The sequence below is a fragment of the Rhinoderma darwinii genome, chromosome 3 (genome assembly GCF_050947455.1).
Source record: "Rhinoderma darwinii isolate aRhiDar2 chromosome 3, aRhiDar2.hap1, whole genome shotgun sequence".
NCBI lineage: Eukaryota > Metazoa > Chordata > Amphibia > Anura > Rhinodermatidae > Rhinoderma > Rhinoderma darwinii.
Window position 1 is genome coordinate 2,887,477 of NC_134689.1, and position 18,389 is coordinate 2,905,865.

An 18,389-nucleotide genomic window follows, 5' to 3' on the forward strand; every position below is an offset into this window, starting at 1 on the left:
GACCCCCCCCAACCACGATTTTCAATGACACCCACACACCCGTGAGCTCAGGAGGGGGTGGGGTACTCCGGACACCCCCCTAAGGCCACTGATGCGGGAGACTGCTGCAGTAGAGGCGCCCACACACTGCAGCACAGCCCGGTGATCCCCGGCTCTGACCGTCCCCTCCCTCACACACAACATAGGACGCCCTCCACATACCCAACCCCAGGGACACTTACTGGTCTACGGCTACACAGGCGGCTCACGGTTGCACGTCCATAATCCTATCACTGAGGGAACCAGAGTCCAATGACGGCGAGGACAGCCGCAGGCCGAGGTACAGCGAGTCCGGCGTTCTCGTCACCAGGCCGCGCAGTCGGAGACTCCCAGGGGCTCTTTAAATACGATCTATAAATACTACGGCCGCTCTGCGTGACGTCATGGGCCTATAGCGCCTACGATTGGTCGATGGGCGGGGATTCGCTCGAAGACACCGCGCCCTCCACGGGGAAAGCCACGCCTTCCAATCTACCATGTCCCAACAAGATTTTTCAAAGAGCGCGCAAAACAAGGAGAAGGGAAGATGCAGATAAATAATAAACCACTATACGGTGCAGCGGAGAGATAAATACGGATGATCTAAGAATAAACGATGTAGACTCAGTCAGGAGTGACATAATCACCTCAGAATATAACTAATGTAGAAGAGGTGATCAGTCAGGAATAATATAGAGAATTACCTCAGAATATAATGTATAATATAGAGGAGGGGGATCAGTCAGGAATAATATAGAGAATTACCTCAGAATATAATGTATAATATAGAGGAGGGGGATCAGTCAGGAATAATATACAGATTTACCTCAGAATATAATGTATAATATAGAGGAGGGGGATCAGTCATGAATAATATAGAGAATTACCTCAGAATATAATGTATAATATAGAGGAGGGGGATCAGTCAGGAATAATATAGAGAATTACCTCAGAATATAAGGTATAATATAGAGGAGGGGGATCAGGCATGAATAATATAGAGATGTACCTCAGAATATAATGTATAATATAGAGGAGGGGGATCAGTCATGAATAATATAGAGATTTACCTCAGAATATAATGTATAATATAGAGGAGGGGGGTCAGTCAGGAATAATATAGAGAATAACCTCAGAATACAATGTATAATATAGAGGAGGGGGATCAGTCAGGAATAATATGGAGAATTACCTCAGAATATAAAGTATAATATAGAGGAGGGGGATCAGTCAGGAATAATATAGAGAATTACCTCAGAATATAATGTATAATATAGAGGAGGGGGATCAGTCAGGAATAATATATAGAGAATTACCTCAGAATATAATGTATAATATAGAGGAGGGGGATCAGACAGGAATAATAGAGATTTACCTCAGAATATAATGTATAATATAGAGGAGGGGGATCAGTCAGGAATAATATAGAGAATTACCTCAGAATATAATGTATAATATAGAGGAGGGGGGTCAGTCAGGAATAATATAGAGAATAACCTCAGAATACAATGTATAATATAGAGGAGGGGGATCAGTCAGGAATAATATAGAGAATTACCTCAGAATATAAAGTATAATATAGAGGAGGGGGATCAGTCAGGAATAATATAGAGATTTACCTCAGAATATAATGTATAATATAGAGGAGGGGGATCAGTCAGGAATAATATAGGGAATTACCTCAGAATATAATGTATAATATAGAGGAGGGGGATCGGTCAGGAATAATATAGAGATTTACATCAGAATATAAGGTATAATATAGAGGAGGGGGATCAGTCATGAATAATATAGAGATTTACCTCAGAATATAATGTATAATATAGAGGAGGGGGATCAGTCAGGAATAATATAGAGATTTACCTCAGAATATAATGTATAATATAGAGGAGGGGGATCAGTCAGGAATAATATAGAGATTTACCTCAGAATATAATGTATAATATAGAGGAGGGGGATCAGTCAGGAATAATATAGAGATTTACCTCAGAATATAATGTATAATATAGAGGAGGGGGATCAGTCAGGAATAATATAGAGAATTACCTCAGAATATAATGTATAATATAGAGGAGGGGGATCAGTCATGAATAATATAGAGATTTACCTCAGAATATAATGTATAATATAGAGGAGGGGGATCAGGCAGGAATAATATAGAGAATTACCTCAGAATATAATGTATAATATAGAGGAGGGGGATCAGTCAGGAATAATATAGAGATTTACCTCAGAATATAATGTATAATATAGAGGAGGGGGATCAGGCAGGAATAATATAGAGAATTACCTCAGAATATAATGTATAATATAGAGGAGGGGGATCAGTCAGGAATAATATAGAGAATTACCTCAGAATATAATGTATAATATAGAGGAGGGGGATCAGTCAGGAATAATATAGAGATTTACCTCAGAATATAATGTATAATATAGAGGAGGGGGATCAGTCAGGAATAATATAGAGAATTACCTCAGAATATAATGTATAATATAGAGGAGGGGGATCAGTCAGGAATAATATAGGGAATTACCTCAGAATATAATGTATAATATAGAGGAGGGGGGTCAGTCAGGAATAATATAGAGATTTACCTCAGAATATAATGTATAATATAGAGGAGGGGGATCAGTCAGGAATAATATAGAGATTTACCTCAGAATATAATGTATAATATAGAGGAGGGGGATCAGGCAGGAATAATAGAGATTTACCTCAGAATATAATGTATAATATAGAGGAGGGGGGTCAGTCAGGAATAATATAGAGATTTACCTCAGAATATAAGGTATAATATAGAGGAGGGGGATCAGTCAGGAATAATATAGAGAATTACCTCAGAATATAATGTATAATATAGAGGAGGGGGATCAGGCAGGAATAATATAGAGAATAACCTCAGAATATAATGTATAATATAGAGGAGGGGGATCAGTCAGGAATAATATAGAGAATAACCTCAGAATATAATGTATAATATAGAGGAGGGGGATCAGTCAGGAATAATATAGGGAATTACCTCAGAATATAATGTATAATATAGAGGAGGGGGATCAGACAGGAATAATATAGGGAATTACCTCAGAATATAATGTATAATATAGAGGAGGGGGATCAGACAGGAATAATATAGAGATTTACCTCAGAATATAATGTATGATATAGAGGAGGGGGATCAGACAGGAATAATATAGAGAATTACCTCAGAATATAAGGTATAATATAGAGGAGGGGGATCAGTCAGGAATAATAGAGAATTACCTCAGAATATAATGTATAATATAGAGGAGGGGGGTCAGTCAGGAATAATATAGAGAATAACCTCAGAATATAATGTATAATATAGAGGAGGGGGATCAGGCAGGAATAATATAGAGAATTACCTCAGAATATAATGTATAATATAGAGGAGGGGGATCAGTCAGGAATAATATAGAGATTTACCTCAGAATATAATGTATAATATAGAGGAGGGGGGTCAGTCAGGAATAATATAGAGATTTACCTCAGAATATAATGTATAATATAGAGGAGGGGGATCAGTCAGGAATAATATAGAGAATAACCTCAGAATATAATGTATAATATAGAGGAGGGGGGTCAGTCAGGAATAATATAGAGAATTACCTCAGAATATAATGTATAATATAGAGGAGGGGGATCAGTCAGGAATAATATAGAGATTTACCTCAGAATATAATGTATAATATAGAGGAGGGGGATCAGTCAGGAATAATATAGAGAATTACCTCAGAATATAATGTATAATATAGAGGAGGGGGATCAGTCAGGAATAATATAGAGAATTACCTCAGAATATAATGTATAATATAGAGGAGGGGGATCAGTCAGGAATAATATAGGGAATTACCTCAGAATATAATGTATAATATAGAGGAGGGGGGTCAGTCAGGAATAATATAGAGATTTACCTCAGAATATAATGTATAATATAGAGGAGGGGGATCAGTCAGGAATAATATAGAGATTTACCTCAGAATATAATGTATAATATAGAGGAGGGGGATCAGGCAGGAATAATAGAGATTTACCTCAGAATATAATGTATAATATAGAGGAGGGGGATCAGACAGGAATAATATAGAGATTTACCTCAGAATATAATGTATAATATAGAGGAGGGGGATCAGTCAGGAATAATATAGGGAATTACCTCAGAATATAATGTATAATATAGAGGAGGGGGATCAGACAGGAATAATATAGAGATTTACCTCAGAATATAATGTATAATATAGAGGAGGGGGATCAGTCAGGAATAATATAGAGAATAACCTCAGAATATAATGTATAATATAGAGGAGGGGGATCAGGCAGGAATAATATAGAGAATAACCTCAGAATATAATGTATAATATAGAGGAGGGGGATCAGGCAGGAATAATATAGAGAATAACCTCAGAATATAATGTATAATATAGAGGAGGGGGATCAGTCAGGAATAATAGAGAATTACCTCAGAATATAATGTATAATATAGAGGAGGGGGATCAGTCAGGAATAATAGAGATTTACCTCAGAATATAATGTATAATATAGAGGAGGGGGATCAGGCAGGAATAATAGAGATTTACCTCAGAATATAATGTATAATATAGAGGAGGGGGATCAGTCAGGAATAATATAGAGAATTACCTCAGAATATAATGTATAATATAGAGGAGGGGGATCAGTCAGGAATAATATAGAGATTTACCTCAGAATATAATGTATAATATAGAGGAGGGGGATCAGTCAGGAATAATATAGGGAATTACCTCAGAATATAATGTATAATATAGAGGAGGGGGATCAGTCAGGAATAATATAGAGATTTACCTCAGAATATAATGTATAATATAGAGGAGGGGGATCAGGCAGGAATAATATAGAGAATAACCTCAGAATATAATGTATAATATAGAGGAGGGGGATCAGGCAGGAATAATAGAGATTTACCTCAGAATATAATGTATAATATAGAGGAGGGGGATCAGTCAGGAATAATATAGAGATTTACCTCAGAATATAATGTATAATATAGAGGAGGGGGATCAGTCAGGAATAATATAGGGAATTACCTCAGAATATAATGTATAATATAGAGGAGGGGGATCAGACAGGAATAATATAGAGATTTACCTCAGAATATAATGTATAATATAGAGGAGGGGGGTCAGTCAGGAATAATATAGAGAATTACCTCAGAATATAATGTATAATATAGAGGAGGGGGATCAGACAGGAATAATATAGAGATTTACCTCAGAATATAATGTATAATATAGAGGAGGGGGATCAGACAGGAATAATATAGAGATTTACCTCAGAATATAATGTATAATATAGAGGAGGGGGATCAGTCAGGAATAATAGAGATTTACCTCAGAATATAATGTATAATATAGAGGAGGGGGATCAGGCAGGAATAATATACAGATTTACCTCAGAATATAATGTATAATATAGAGGAGGGGGGTCAGTCAGGAATAATATAGAGAATTACCTCAGAATATAATGTATAATATAGAGGAGGGGGATCAGTCAGGAATAATATAGAGATTTACCTCAGAATATAATGTATAATATAGAGGAGGGGGATCAGTCAGGAATAATATAGAGATTTACCTCAGAATATAATGTATAATATAGAGGAGGGGGATCAGTCAGGAATAATATAGAGATTTACCTCAGAATATAATGTATAATATAGAGGAGGGGGATCAGACAGGAATAATATAGAGATTTACCTCAGAATATAATGTATAATATAGAGGAGGGGGATCAGACAGGAATAATATAGAGATTTACCTCAGAATATAATGTATAATATAGAGGAGGGGGATCAGTCAGGAATAATATAGAGATTTACCTCAGAATATAATGTATAATATAGAGGAGGGGGATCAGTCAGGAATAATATAGGGAATTACCTCAGAATATAATGTATAATATAGAGGAGGGGGATCAGTCAGGAATAATATAGAGAATTACCTCAGAATATAATGTATAATATAGAGGAGGGGGATCAGTCAGGAATAATATAAAGATTTACCTCAGAATATAATGTATAATATAGAGGAGGGGGATCAGACAGGAATAATATAGAGATTTACCTCAGAATATAATGTATAATATAGAGGAGGGGGATCAGTCAGGAATAATATAGAGATTTACCTCAGAATATAATGTATAATATAGAGGAGGGGGATCAGTCAGGAATAATATAGAGATTTACCTCAGAATATAATGTATAATATAGAGGAGGGGGATCAGTCAGGAATAATATAGGGAATTACCTCAGAATATAATGTATAATATAGAGGAGGGGGATCAGTCAGGAATAATATAGAGAATTACCTCAGAATATAATGTATAATATAGAGGAGGGGGATCAGGCAGGAATAATATAGAGAATTACCTCAGAATATAATGTATAATATAGAGGAGGGGGGTCAGTCAGGAATAATATGGAGAATTACCTCAGAATATAAGGTATAATATAGAGGAGGGGGATCAGGCAGGAATAATATAGGGAATTACCTCAGAATATAATGTATAATATAGAGGAGGGGGATCAGTCAGGAATAATATAGAGAATAACCTCAGAATATAATGTATAATATAGAGGAGGGGGATCAGTCAGGAATAATATAGAGATTTACCTCAGAATATAATGTATAATATAGAGGAGGGGGATCAGTCAGGAATAATATAGAGAATAACCTCAGAATATAATGTATAATATAGAGGAGGGGGATCAGTCAGGAATAATAGAGATTTACCTCAGAATATAATGTATAATATAGAGGAGGGGGATCAGTCAGGAATAATATAGAGATTTACCTCAGAATATAAGGTATAATATAGAGGAGGGGGATCAGACAGGAATAATAGAGATTTACCTCAGAATATAATGTATAATATAGAGGAGGGGGATCAGTCAGGAATAATATAGGGAATTACATCAGAATATAATGTATAATATAGAGGAGGGGGATCAGTCAGGAATAATATAGAGATTTACCTCAGAATATAATGTATAATATAGAGGAGGGGGATCAGTCAGGAATAATATAGAGAATAACCTCAGAATATAATGTATAATATAGAGGAGGGGGATCAGACAGGAATAATATAGAGAATTACCTCAGAATATAATGTATAATATAGAGGAGGGGGATCAGTCAGGAATAATATATAGAGAATTACCTCAGAATATAATGTATAATATAGAGGAGGGGGATCAGGCAGGAATAATATAGAGAATTACCTCAGAATATAATGTATAATATAGAGGAGGGGGATCAGTCAGTAATAATATAGAGATTTACCTCAGAATATAAAGTATAATATAGAGGAGGGGGATCAGTCAGGAATAATATAGAGATTTACCTCAGAATATAATGTATAATATAGAGGAGGGGGATCAGTCAGGAATAATATAGAGATTTACCTCAGAATATAATGTATAATATAGAGGAGGGGGATCAGTCAGGAATAATATAGAGATTTACCTCAGAATATAATGTATAATATAGAGGAGGGGGATCAGTCAGTAATAATATAGAGATTTACCTCAGAATATAATGTATAATATAGAGGAGGGGGATCAGTCAGGAATAATATACAGATTTACCTCAGAATATAATGTATAATATAGAGGAGGGGGATCAGTCAGGAATAATATAAAGATTTACCTCAGAATATAAGGTATAATATAGAGGAGGGGGATCAGGCATGAATAATATAGAGATTTACCTCAGAATATAATGTATAATATAGAGGAGGGGGATCAGGCAGGAATAATATAGAGAATTACCTCAGAATATAATGTATAATATAGAGGAGGGGGATCAGTCAGTAATAATATAGAGATTTACCTCAGAATATAAAGTATAATATAGAGGAGGGGGATCAGTCAGGAATAATATAGAGATTTACCTCAGAATATAAGGTATAATATAGAGGAGGGGGATCAGGCATGAATAATATAGAGATTTACCTCAGAATATAATGTATAATATAGAGGAGGGGGATCAGGCAGGAATAATATAGAGAATTACCTCAGAATATAATGTATAATATAGAGGAGGGGGATCAGTCAGTAATAATATAGAGATTTACCTCAGAATATAAAGTATAATATAGAGGAGGGGGATCAGTCAGGAATAATATAGAGATTTACCTCAGAATATAATGTATAATATAGAGGAGGGGGATCAGTCAGGAATAATATAGAGATTTACCTCAGAATATAATGTATAATATAGAGGAGGGGGATCAGTCAGGAATAATATAGAGATTTACCTCAGAATATAATGTATAATATAGAGGAGGGGGATCAGTCAGGAATAATATAGAGATTTACCTCAGAATATAATGTATAATATAGAGGAGGGGGATCAGTCAGGAATAATATAGAGAATAACCTCAGAATATAATGTATAATATAGAGGAGGGGGATCAGTCAGGAATAATATAGAGAATAACCTCAGAATATAATGTATAATATAGAGGAGGGGGATCAGACAGGAATAATATAGAGAATTACCTCAGAATATAATGTATAATATAGAGGAGGGGGATCAGTCAGGAATAATATATAGAGAATTACCTCAGAATATAATGTATAATATAGAGGAGGGGGATCAGGCAGGAATAATATAGAGAATTACCTCAGAATATAATGTATAATATAGAGGAGGGGGATCAGTCAGTAATAATATAGAGATTTACCTCAGAATATAAAGTATAATATAGAGGAGGGGGATCAGTCAGGAATAATATAGAGATTTACCTCAGAATATAATGTATAATATAGAGGAGGGGGATCAGTCAGGAATAATATAGAGATTTACCTCAGAATATAATGTATAATATAGAGGAGGGGGATCAGTCAGGAATAATATAGAGATTTACCTCAGAATATAATGTATAATATAGAGGAGGGGGATCAGTCAGGAATAATATATAGAGAATTACCTCAGAATATAATGTATAATATAGAGGAGGGGGATCAGTCAGGAATAATATAGAGATTTACCTCAGAATATAATGTATAATATAGAGGAGGGGGATCAGTCAGGAATAATATAGAGAATAACCTCAGAATATAATGTATAATATAGAGGAGGGGGGTCAGTCAGGAATAATATAGAGATTTACCTCAGAATATAAGGTGTGCAGTGGCGTAATTACCGCTATAGCAGCCGTAGCGGCTGATGAGGGGGCCCGCCGGCACGCCCCCCCCCCCCCCATGGCCGGTGGCTCCGCTAGCAGCTGCTATGGCTGTTTCAGCGCGACGCCACTGAAGGGGTTGGTCCTACAAAAGACATGTACCCCCTCTCCACAGGATAGGGGATACATGTGGGATCGCTGGGACGCCCAGCAATAAGGAGAACGGGGGATCGAAAGTCCCCTGAAGTTCTCCATGACAGACCTCGGAAATCCGGGGTCTATCGGCAGCTCCATAGAAATGGCTTGAGCATCGGTCGCGCTTGTGCGCATGCGTGACCAGCGCTCCTTTAATTTTTATTGAACTGCGCAGACTCCGGAAGTCCGAGGTTAGTCATGGAGAACTTGGGGGGACTTTCGGTCCCCCGTTCTTATCGCTGCCAGCGATCACACATGTATCCCCTATCCTGTGGAGAGGGGATACATCTCTTTTGTAGGACAAACTATAGGCCGTTTTTTTTGGGGGGGGGCTATGTGGCGTTATCTCCAGGGGGGGGTCTTTGTGGCGTTATCTACAGGGGGGGGTCTGTGTGGCGTTATCTACAGGGGGGGGTCTGTGTGGCGTTATCTACAGGGGGGGGTCTGTGTGGCGTTATCTACAGGGGGGGGTCTGTGTGGCGTTATCTACAGGGGGGTCTGTGTGGCGTTATCTACAGGGGGGTCTGTGTGGCGTTATCTACAGGGGGGTCTGTGTGGCGTTATCTACAGGGGGGTCTGTGTGGCGTTATCTACAGGGGGGTCTGTGTGGCGTTATCTACAGGGGGGTCTGTGTGGCGTTATCTACAGGGGGGTCTGTGTGGCGTTATCTACAGGGGGGTCTGTGTGGCGTTATCTACAGGGGGGTCTGTGTGGCGTTATCTACAGGGGGGTCTGTGTGGCGTTATCTACAGGGGGGTCTGTGTGGCGTTATCTATAGGGGGGTTCTCTGTGGCGTTATCTACAGGGGGGTCTGTGTGGCGTTATCTACAGGGGGGTCTGTATGGCGTTATCTACAGGGGGGTCTGTATGGCATTATCTACAGGGGGGTCTGTATGGCATTATCTACAGGGGGGTCTGTATGGCATTATCTACAGGGGGTCTGTATGGCGTTATCTATAGGGGGGTTCTGTATGGCGTTATCTACAGGGGGGTTCTGTATGGCGTTATCTACAGGGGGGTCTGTATGGCGTTATCTACAGGGGGGGGTCTGTATGGCTTTATCTACAGGGGGGGGTCTGTATGGCTTTATCTACAGGGGGGGTCTGTATGGCTTTATCTACAGGGGGGGTCTGTATGACGTTATCTACAGGGGGGTCTGTGTGGCGCTATCTACAGGGGGCTGTGTATGGCGCTATCTACAGGGGGCTGTGTATGGCGCTATCTACAGGGGGCTGTGTATGGTGCTATCTATAGGGGGGGGGGTCGCTGTGTGGTGGAATCTATAGGGAGGCACTATCTACAAGGGGGGGGGGGGGTTGTGTGATATCCAGCGGACGTGGGGCCCCAGTCAAAAGTTGCTATGAGGCCCAGTTTTTCCTAGTTACGCCCCTGAAGGTGTGGCTCCGGGCCTGGTGATATTGCACGTCTTACCTCAGAGCAAACCAAACTCTATTTATTACTCTTCAAACTATAGCAACCAATCAGGACTGAGCTTTCATTTCTCAAATGAAAGCTGAGTTCTGATTGGTTGCTTTGGGCAACAAAGACAGATTTAGGGAGGATTGAAATGTTGCGTAAAAATCTGCTACAAAATCTGCAAAAATTATTCAGCAGCAAATTTCGGAGTGCAATTACTGTTGCAGATTTTTTGCTGTATTTGCTGCAGATTTAACATTGATGTCTAAATTCCATATTCATAATTCACAACACATATAGAAAACGCTGCGGAAAGTATTTCATTAGTGGAAAAATTCTGTGCGAAAATTTAAACCATATATTTGTTTTCTCTTTGCGATTTTTTAAAATTTAGAAATGGGTTCCGTCGGTCTCCATTGGTTTCCGCAGTGCAACAGATTCTGAGCTTCTGGTATTCTTGTTCTGCTGCAATGATGGAGCAGCAGTCGCATTGGATGAAACGCCATCCCAGCAGGCGAGCTGTAGAGAGCAGCTCGGAAGAAAAGCAGCCGTCACTATGACAACGTCACGGGGGTAAGTATAGACTTTTATTATTAATTTTAAAACAAAAAACAAGGTTGAAGACCCGGCTTCCTCAGGGGTCCTTGGTGAACTGATTTGGTTTCCTGTCTATATATATATACACATATGATGGCAGGTGCATACAATAAAGTGTAATGACCGTCAAAGCTTACTGACTCGTGTGGCGGTGTCGCCGGCATTTTTCTACATCTGTGCAGTGTTTGACTAGACCGCGCATGCGCCAAAAGTCAGCACATGCCCAGAAGGCAGGAATTCATTGATGTGCTGTGCGCAAGGTGTCAGGGCATTTTTTTTTTTTTCATATTCACATTTTTTATTGAGCTTCAATACACAGAGATACAGAACGGTGTCAGGGCTTTTAACTATACTGTGCATGTGCCAATGGTTGGCACACGCTCTGGGCGCAGAGAAACAGTTGACAGAACTGTGCAGGCGCCGGATAATGGCGCCTGTGCAGAGCGCTGAGGCAACACTGCACTGGGCCGTGCGGGTGTCGGGGTTTGGCACGTGGGCAGAGAGGTAGTCGACAGATCCACGCATATGCCAAACACCAGCAGCATGCGCAGAATGTCAAGGCTTCTCTGCACTTTTGATGGAAGCTCAAAGTTTGGTGAGTACAGGAATGATTTTTATTCAATAGCCCAGAAAAAAGTATCTTTTATACCAAAAAAAGCGAAAATAAGTCGTAAAAAACGGTCTAGGGAAATATCAATTAACTATGTTATTTATGTAAAGATAAATTTGCGGTAGTCTTAGAAACCCCGTTGCAGAAATTCTGCAGCATAAATACTACGTGGAAACTCAGCTACATGCACACGTTGCGGAATTTGGTGCAGAAAATCTGCATCAGAGCCGCAGGTAATTTCGCAGGTAAAATCGGCACCTAATTTTTTCAATGTGTTTTATGTCTGATGTTTACATTTTAATGCGGGAATAGGTGCAGATTTTTATGCTGCGGATTTTGGTGCATTTTTAAAAACTAGTCAGATGCAATTCGCAAGCGGAAACACAAGATAAATTGACATGCTGCGGATTTTAAAATTTGCACCGCAAGTCAATTTACATGCAGAAAAATCTCCAACGTTCAGATGAGATTTCCGGAAATCTCATTTACTATGCTGGTACCGTATTATGCTGCAGATTTGCCACATGAAAATAAGTGTGGCAAATACGCAAGTAGGCTGCGTTCACACAGGGCGGATACGCTGCGTAATAGCACGCAGTATATCCGCCCCGCGTGCCTCAGGGAATTCCGGGCGATAAACCGCACCAAACTGTGGTGGTTTTTCGCCTGGAATGTCCGCTTCGGAAAACTGCAGCACTAGACGTTACATCCCAGGAGACCGCTGCAGCCTCAACCCAGGAGGCCGGCCCCCTGACGTCATCCAGGCCGGCCTCTTGGGATGATGTTTCATCCCATGTGATCGCCACTACATCTTGTGATTGGCTGCAACTGTCACATGGGCTGAAACGTTATCCCAGCAGGCCAAGCTGGATGGAGGAACACAGACTTCAGGGTAAGTATAAGATTTTTTTATTTTCCTGAGTTGCATTTTTTGCGGCGGCATCGCTGTGAACCCGCCTCAATAAACGCAACAACTGCTATTTGTTGCAGGTTTTAGATCCCCATTGAGTTCAATGGGGAAAACCTGCAACAAATAAAATTCCACCACGCAGGTCAATTTCTGAGCGTTTTTTCTGCTCAGTATTTACTCTGCGTGTGGATGGAAGTTGTTCCATCTCATCCACTCTGCTGCTACTGTATTTTTCTACGGATTTTCTGCAACAAATTCCATTGTGGAAAAACGGCAGTATTTACACAACTGACCCGTAATATGCGTTGTATTTCCATGAGATTTTTTTTATTCTTGTTTATTGTCACGGAGGCTGTGGTGGATGCCCTAACAGTAGCATCCGTCACCATAGACTATAGTAGTAGGGTCTTTGGGAACAGTGGAACCTAGCTCTGCAGTAAAGGAACGCCGCATCACAGCCACTTCATGTATGTTAGGAAAAAAATTTAAAATCATTTATGCCGCAGGTTTGTTTAAAAAACAACTTGTATGTAGGTGCACTTTAAGGGTATGTTCACACACAAACTCAAAAACGTCTGAAAATACTGAGCTGTATTCAAGGGTAAACAGCTCCTGATTTTCAGAAGTTTTTTAAGCCACCTCCGATTTTCGCTGCGTTTTTTTACAGACGTTTTTGGAGCTGTTTTCTATAGGGTCAATGAAAAACGGCTCACAAAACGTCCCAAGAAGTGACCTGCACTTCTCTTTCGCGGCCGTTTTTTATGCAGCCGTTTTTCAAAACGGCCGCATAAGAAAAACGGCCTGTCGGAACAGATTTTCCGATTTTTTGGCCGTTTTTCGGCCTGAAAAACGGCCCAAAATAGGCCGTGTGAACATACTCCTAGAGAAACCAGGAGACCAGTGTTACATAATGTACGTGTAGAGTTATAATATCCACCGTGCGTAGAAGTAAACTGCATCTGACACCACGAACATCTTCATGTTATCAACTTCTTATTCTGGACTGTGATGTGTCGTCCTTATTTGTGATCATTTTATGCAGATCTTTTATGGAATAATGGAGGAGAGAGAAGTGCTGGGAGCTACGTGAGCGATCCCTGTCAATCCGATCTACTGCACACACAGGTAAGATAATGTGGCCCCCTGACCATCGCACCTATATGATCTTTCTGAATATCCCGTTCCACAACTATGGGGGTTAATATGGAGCTGGCCCCTTTTGTGGCTTTAACAGCCTCCACTCTTCTGGGAAGACTTTGCACAAGATTTTGGGGTGTATGTGGGAATTTGTGAGCTGTTGTGGGACATCTTGTTTGCAATCGGCATTCCAATTCATCCCAAAATTGTTGTATGGGTTTGAGGTTCGGGCTCTGTGCAGCCAGTTAAGTTCCTCCATACCAAACTCCTCGACCAATGCGTTCACAGGGGCGCAGTCATGCTGGAACAAAAAAGAGCCGAACCCCAAACTGTTACCACAAAGTTGGAAACTACAATTGCGTAAAATGTCTATGCAGTACAATGCAGTAGTATTAACTCTTCACTGGACAAGGGGCCAAACCCTGAAAAAGAGCCACAGACCATTACCCCTCTTCCACCAAATATTACAGTAGGGACTGGCAGGTAGCGTCCTCCTGGCATGCGACCAAACCGAGATTCCTCCAATAGACTGCCAGATAGTGAGCTATAATTCATCTCTCCCGTTTGCAGCTGGTGTGGCTGAAACACCTGAACTGAATAATTAGGTGGCCATAGACGGTTCACATTGTGCATTTTTGTTGCGTTTTTTACATGCATTTTTTTGGGGGTAGATAAATTCCAATATGAATAAGAGTTGATCAATAAAAAAAAAACAAAAAAAATCACATGAAAAGTTCTCGTTCACAGCGTTCGGGTATGTTCACATGGGCTATTTCCAGCCGGTTTTCAGGGCGTTAACACCCTGAAAAATTGATAAAAATGCAGGGGCTGAACGCCTACACACATCTGCCCATTGACTTAAATGGAAAAAGCGGCGTTCCGTTCCCACGGGGCGTTTTTTACACGGCCGTTTTGTAAAAACGTCCGCGCAAAAAAAAAAGGCCTCGTAAAAAGAAGTGCATGTCACTTCTTGAGTTGTTTTTGGAGCCGTTTTTCGTTGACTCAATAGAAAAACAGCTCTAAAAAGCGGCTGTAAAAAACGCAAGTTGTTTAGAAAACGGCTCCGTATTTTCAGCCGTTTTTTGTTAAGCGTGTGAACATAGCCTTAGGGTATGTGCACACACACTAATTACGTCCGTAATGGACGGACGTATTTCGGCCGCAAGTACCGGACCGAACACACTGCAGGGAGCCGGGCTCCTAGCATCATACTTATGTACGATGCTAGGAGTCCCTGCCTCGCTGCAGGACAACTGTCTCGTACTGAAAACATGATTACAGTATGGGACAGTTGTCCTGCAGCGAGGCAGGGACTCCTAGCATCGTACATAACTATGATGCTAGGAGCCCGGCTCCCTGCACTGTGTTCGGTCCGGGACTTGCGGCCGAAATACGTCCGTCAATTACGGACGTAATTAGTGTGTGTGCACATACCCTTAGGGCTCCGTTGAAACAGAAACCATTAGCAACAGAAGCATTACCATTGAAATCAATGGTAATGTAAACGGAAGCTATGGTTCCGTTTGCCTTTCCATCAAAAGGTTCCTCCGACGGAAAAGTCTGACGGAAACCATCAAGGGAAACATGACGCAGATGTGAACACACCCAAAGACACAAGAAAAACGCACAGTGTGAACCCAGCCTTAGGCTGGATTCACACGAGCATGTTACGTCCGTAATGGGTGGAACGTATTTCGGCCGCAAGTCTCGGACCGAACACACTGCAGGGAGCCGGGCACCTAGCATCATAGTTATGTACGACGCTAGGAGTCCCTGCCTCGCTGCCGGACAACTGTCCCGTACTGTAATCATGTTTTCAGTACGGGACAGTAGTTCCACGGAGAGGCAGGGACTCCTAGCATCGTACATAACTATGATGTTAGGAGCCCGGCTCCCTGCAGTGTGTTCGGTCCGGGACGTAACATGCTCCTGTGAACCCAGCCTTAGGGTATGTGCACATGATGAGAGGCTTTTACGGCTGCCTCGTTTCAGACGTAAATGCTCCTCCTCGCATTTTGCGAGGCTTCTCTGACAGCCGTAAATTTTGAGCTGTGCTTCATTGAGTTCAATGAAGAACGGCTCAAATTACGTCTGAAAGAAGTGCCCTGCATACAATGTATATAAGTGTCCCGCATACAATGTATATAAGTGTCCCGCATACAATGTATATAAGTGTCCCGCATATAATGTATATAAGTGTCCCGCATATAATGTATAGAAATGTCCCGCATATAATGTATAGAAGTGTCCCGCATACAATGTATATAAGTGTCCTGCATATAATGTATAGAAGTGTCCCGCATACAATGTATATAAGTGTCCCGCATACAATGTATATAAGTGTCCCGCATACAATGTATATAAGTGTCCCGCATACAATGTATATAAGTGTCCCGCATATAATGTATAGAAGTGTCCCGCATATAATGTATATAAGTGTCCCGCATACAATGTATATAAGTGTCCCGCATACAATGTATATAAGTGTCCCGCATATAATGTATATAAGTGTCCCGCATATAATGTATATAAGTGTCCTGCATATAATGTATAGAAGTGTCCCGCATATAATGTATAGAAGTGTCCCGCATATAATGTATAGAAGTGTCCCGCATATAATGTATAGAAGTGTCCCGCATATAATGTATATAAGTGTCCCGCATATAATGTATATAAGTGTCCCGCATACAATGTATATAAGTGTCCCGCATACAATGTATATAAGTGTCCCGCATACAATGTATATAAGTGTCCCGCATACAATGTATATAAGTGTCCCGCATATAATGTATATAAGTGTCCCGCATATAATGTATAGAAGTGTCCCGCATACAATGTATATAAGTGTCCCGCATACAATGTATATAAGTGTCCCGCATACAATGTATATAAGTGTCCCGCATACAATGTATATAAGTGTCCCGCATACAATGTATATAAGTGTCCCGCATATAATGTATAGAAGTGTCCCGCATATAATGTATAGAAGTGTCCCGCATATAATGTATAGAAGTGTCCCGCATATAATGTATAGAAGTGTCCCGCATATAATGTATAGAAGTGTCCCGCATATAATGTATAGAAGTGTCCCGCATATAATGTATATGTGTCCTGCATATAATGTATAGAAGTGTCCCGCATATAATGTATAGAAGTGTCCCGCATATAATGTATAGAAGTGTCCCGCATATAATGTATAGAAGTGTCCTGCACTTCTTTTGCCGAGGCTGTATTTTTACGCGTCGTCGTTTGACAGCTGTCAAACGACGACGCGTAAATGACAGGTATGGGCAGATGTTTGCCGACGTATTGTAGCCTTATTTTCAGACGTAAAACGAGGCATAATACGCCTCGTTTACGTCTGAAAATAGGTCGTGTGAACCCAGTCTTATAGTGTATACTGGGGGTTACATAGTTAGTACGGTTGAAAAAAGACACATGTCCATCAAGTTCAACCAAGGAATGGGATGGGGGAATGATATAAAAATTCATACAAAGTTATGTCAATAGCTTTCAGGATACCACAACCAAACGAGGATTTTTGCTGCATTATTCATACATAGTTCTGACAATCAGCTGCTACTTACGGGAATTTACCTGACGTCAGTCTCCGCAGGAGTGGCTTCTTTTATAAATCTGAAGTTCCCGCGCTTTCACTTTTTATTACTCTTGGTTCCTATAAGAAGGTCGGAGACACGGCGGTAACCTCCCTGTATAGAGACTTCTGTCAGGCAGCAGGTAAGATGAACCTTATGGCAGATATTAGGCTGCCCATACACATCAGATAGCTGTTAGGTAAATACTTCAGCGCACAACTATCTCACCAACCTCCCCATAATCATGTTCATTGCAATGGGGAGAGGGGAATAATTCCTGTCTCTTGCGGGAATATGGAATCAGGGAACAGTCGGGAGGCCCCCATTAACATGAGATGCGGATTACGTAACATTTGATGGCAAAAATAACAAGGCCTGTAGCGCTCTTCTTACCATGAAAACATCTAAAACCCCAACAGACCCCATCATGAGTCAATGTGATCCGTACAACAGATCTGGCAGTGTCATGGCTCTCGTGTAACTTTTATCTAGTGTGTATTGCGGCTACACTGTAAGATCTAGACAGGAGTGACTAGAGGAAAATAACGCTGTGACAGGAGACTATAGGAATAGTCGGGAGAGGACTGTGCGTAAACCATGAGAAGCTTTCAGGAAGAGCTGATTGACACTTCTGTTTCTGTATAACAAGTTTATTGGAAAGTTTTGTACAGTCATTTAAAGTGCAACTATTGTTTTTCTTTTTTCTTTTAGTCTACATAGGTCGAAGTG

At 40.3% G+C, this 18,389-nt stretch overlaps 2 protein-coding genes across 4 annotated transcripts in view; one reads left to right on the plus strand and one right to left on the minus strand.

Moving 5' to 3' along the window:
• The window catches only part of KRAS (KRAS proto-oncogene, GTPase), a 31,038-nt gene extending 30,640 nt beyond the window's left edge, over positions 1–398 (minus strand). Inside the window, exon 1 of one of the 2 annotated variants that reach the window (XM_075855657.1) lies at positions 222–389. The gene's annotated coding sequence lies outside the window, so the exon portion shown is untranslated. Of the gene's footprint in view, positions 1–221 lie in introns of both variants that reach the window. The other variant, XM_075855655.1, reaches the window with a different exon arrangement.
• A 72-nt stretch (positions 399–470) lies between these two features.
• LOC142748571 (serine protease FAM111A-like) overlaps positions 471–18,389 on the plus strand; it is a 44,084-nt gene continuing 26,165 nt past the window's right edge. Inside the window, exons 1-3 of one of the 2 annotated variants that reach the window (XM_075855654.1) lie at positions 471–691; positions 11,205–11,383; positions 13,970–14,052. The gene's annotated coding sequence lies outside the window, so the exon portion shown is untranslated. The remainder of the gene's footprint in view (positions 692–11,204; positions 11,384–13,969; positions 14,053–18,389) is intronic. The other variant, XM_075855653.1, reaches the window with a different exon arrangement.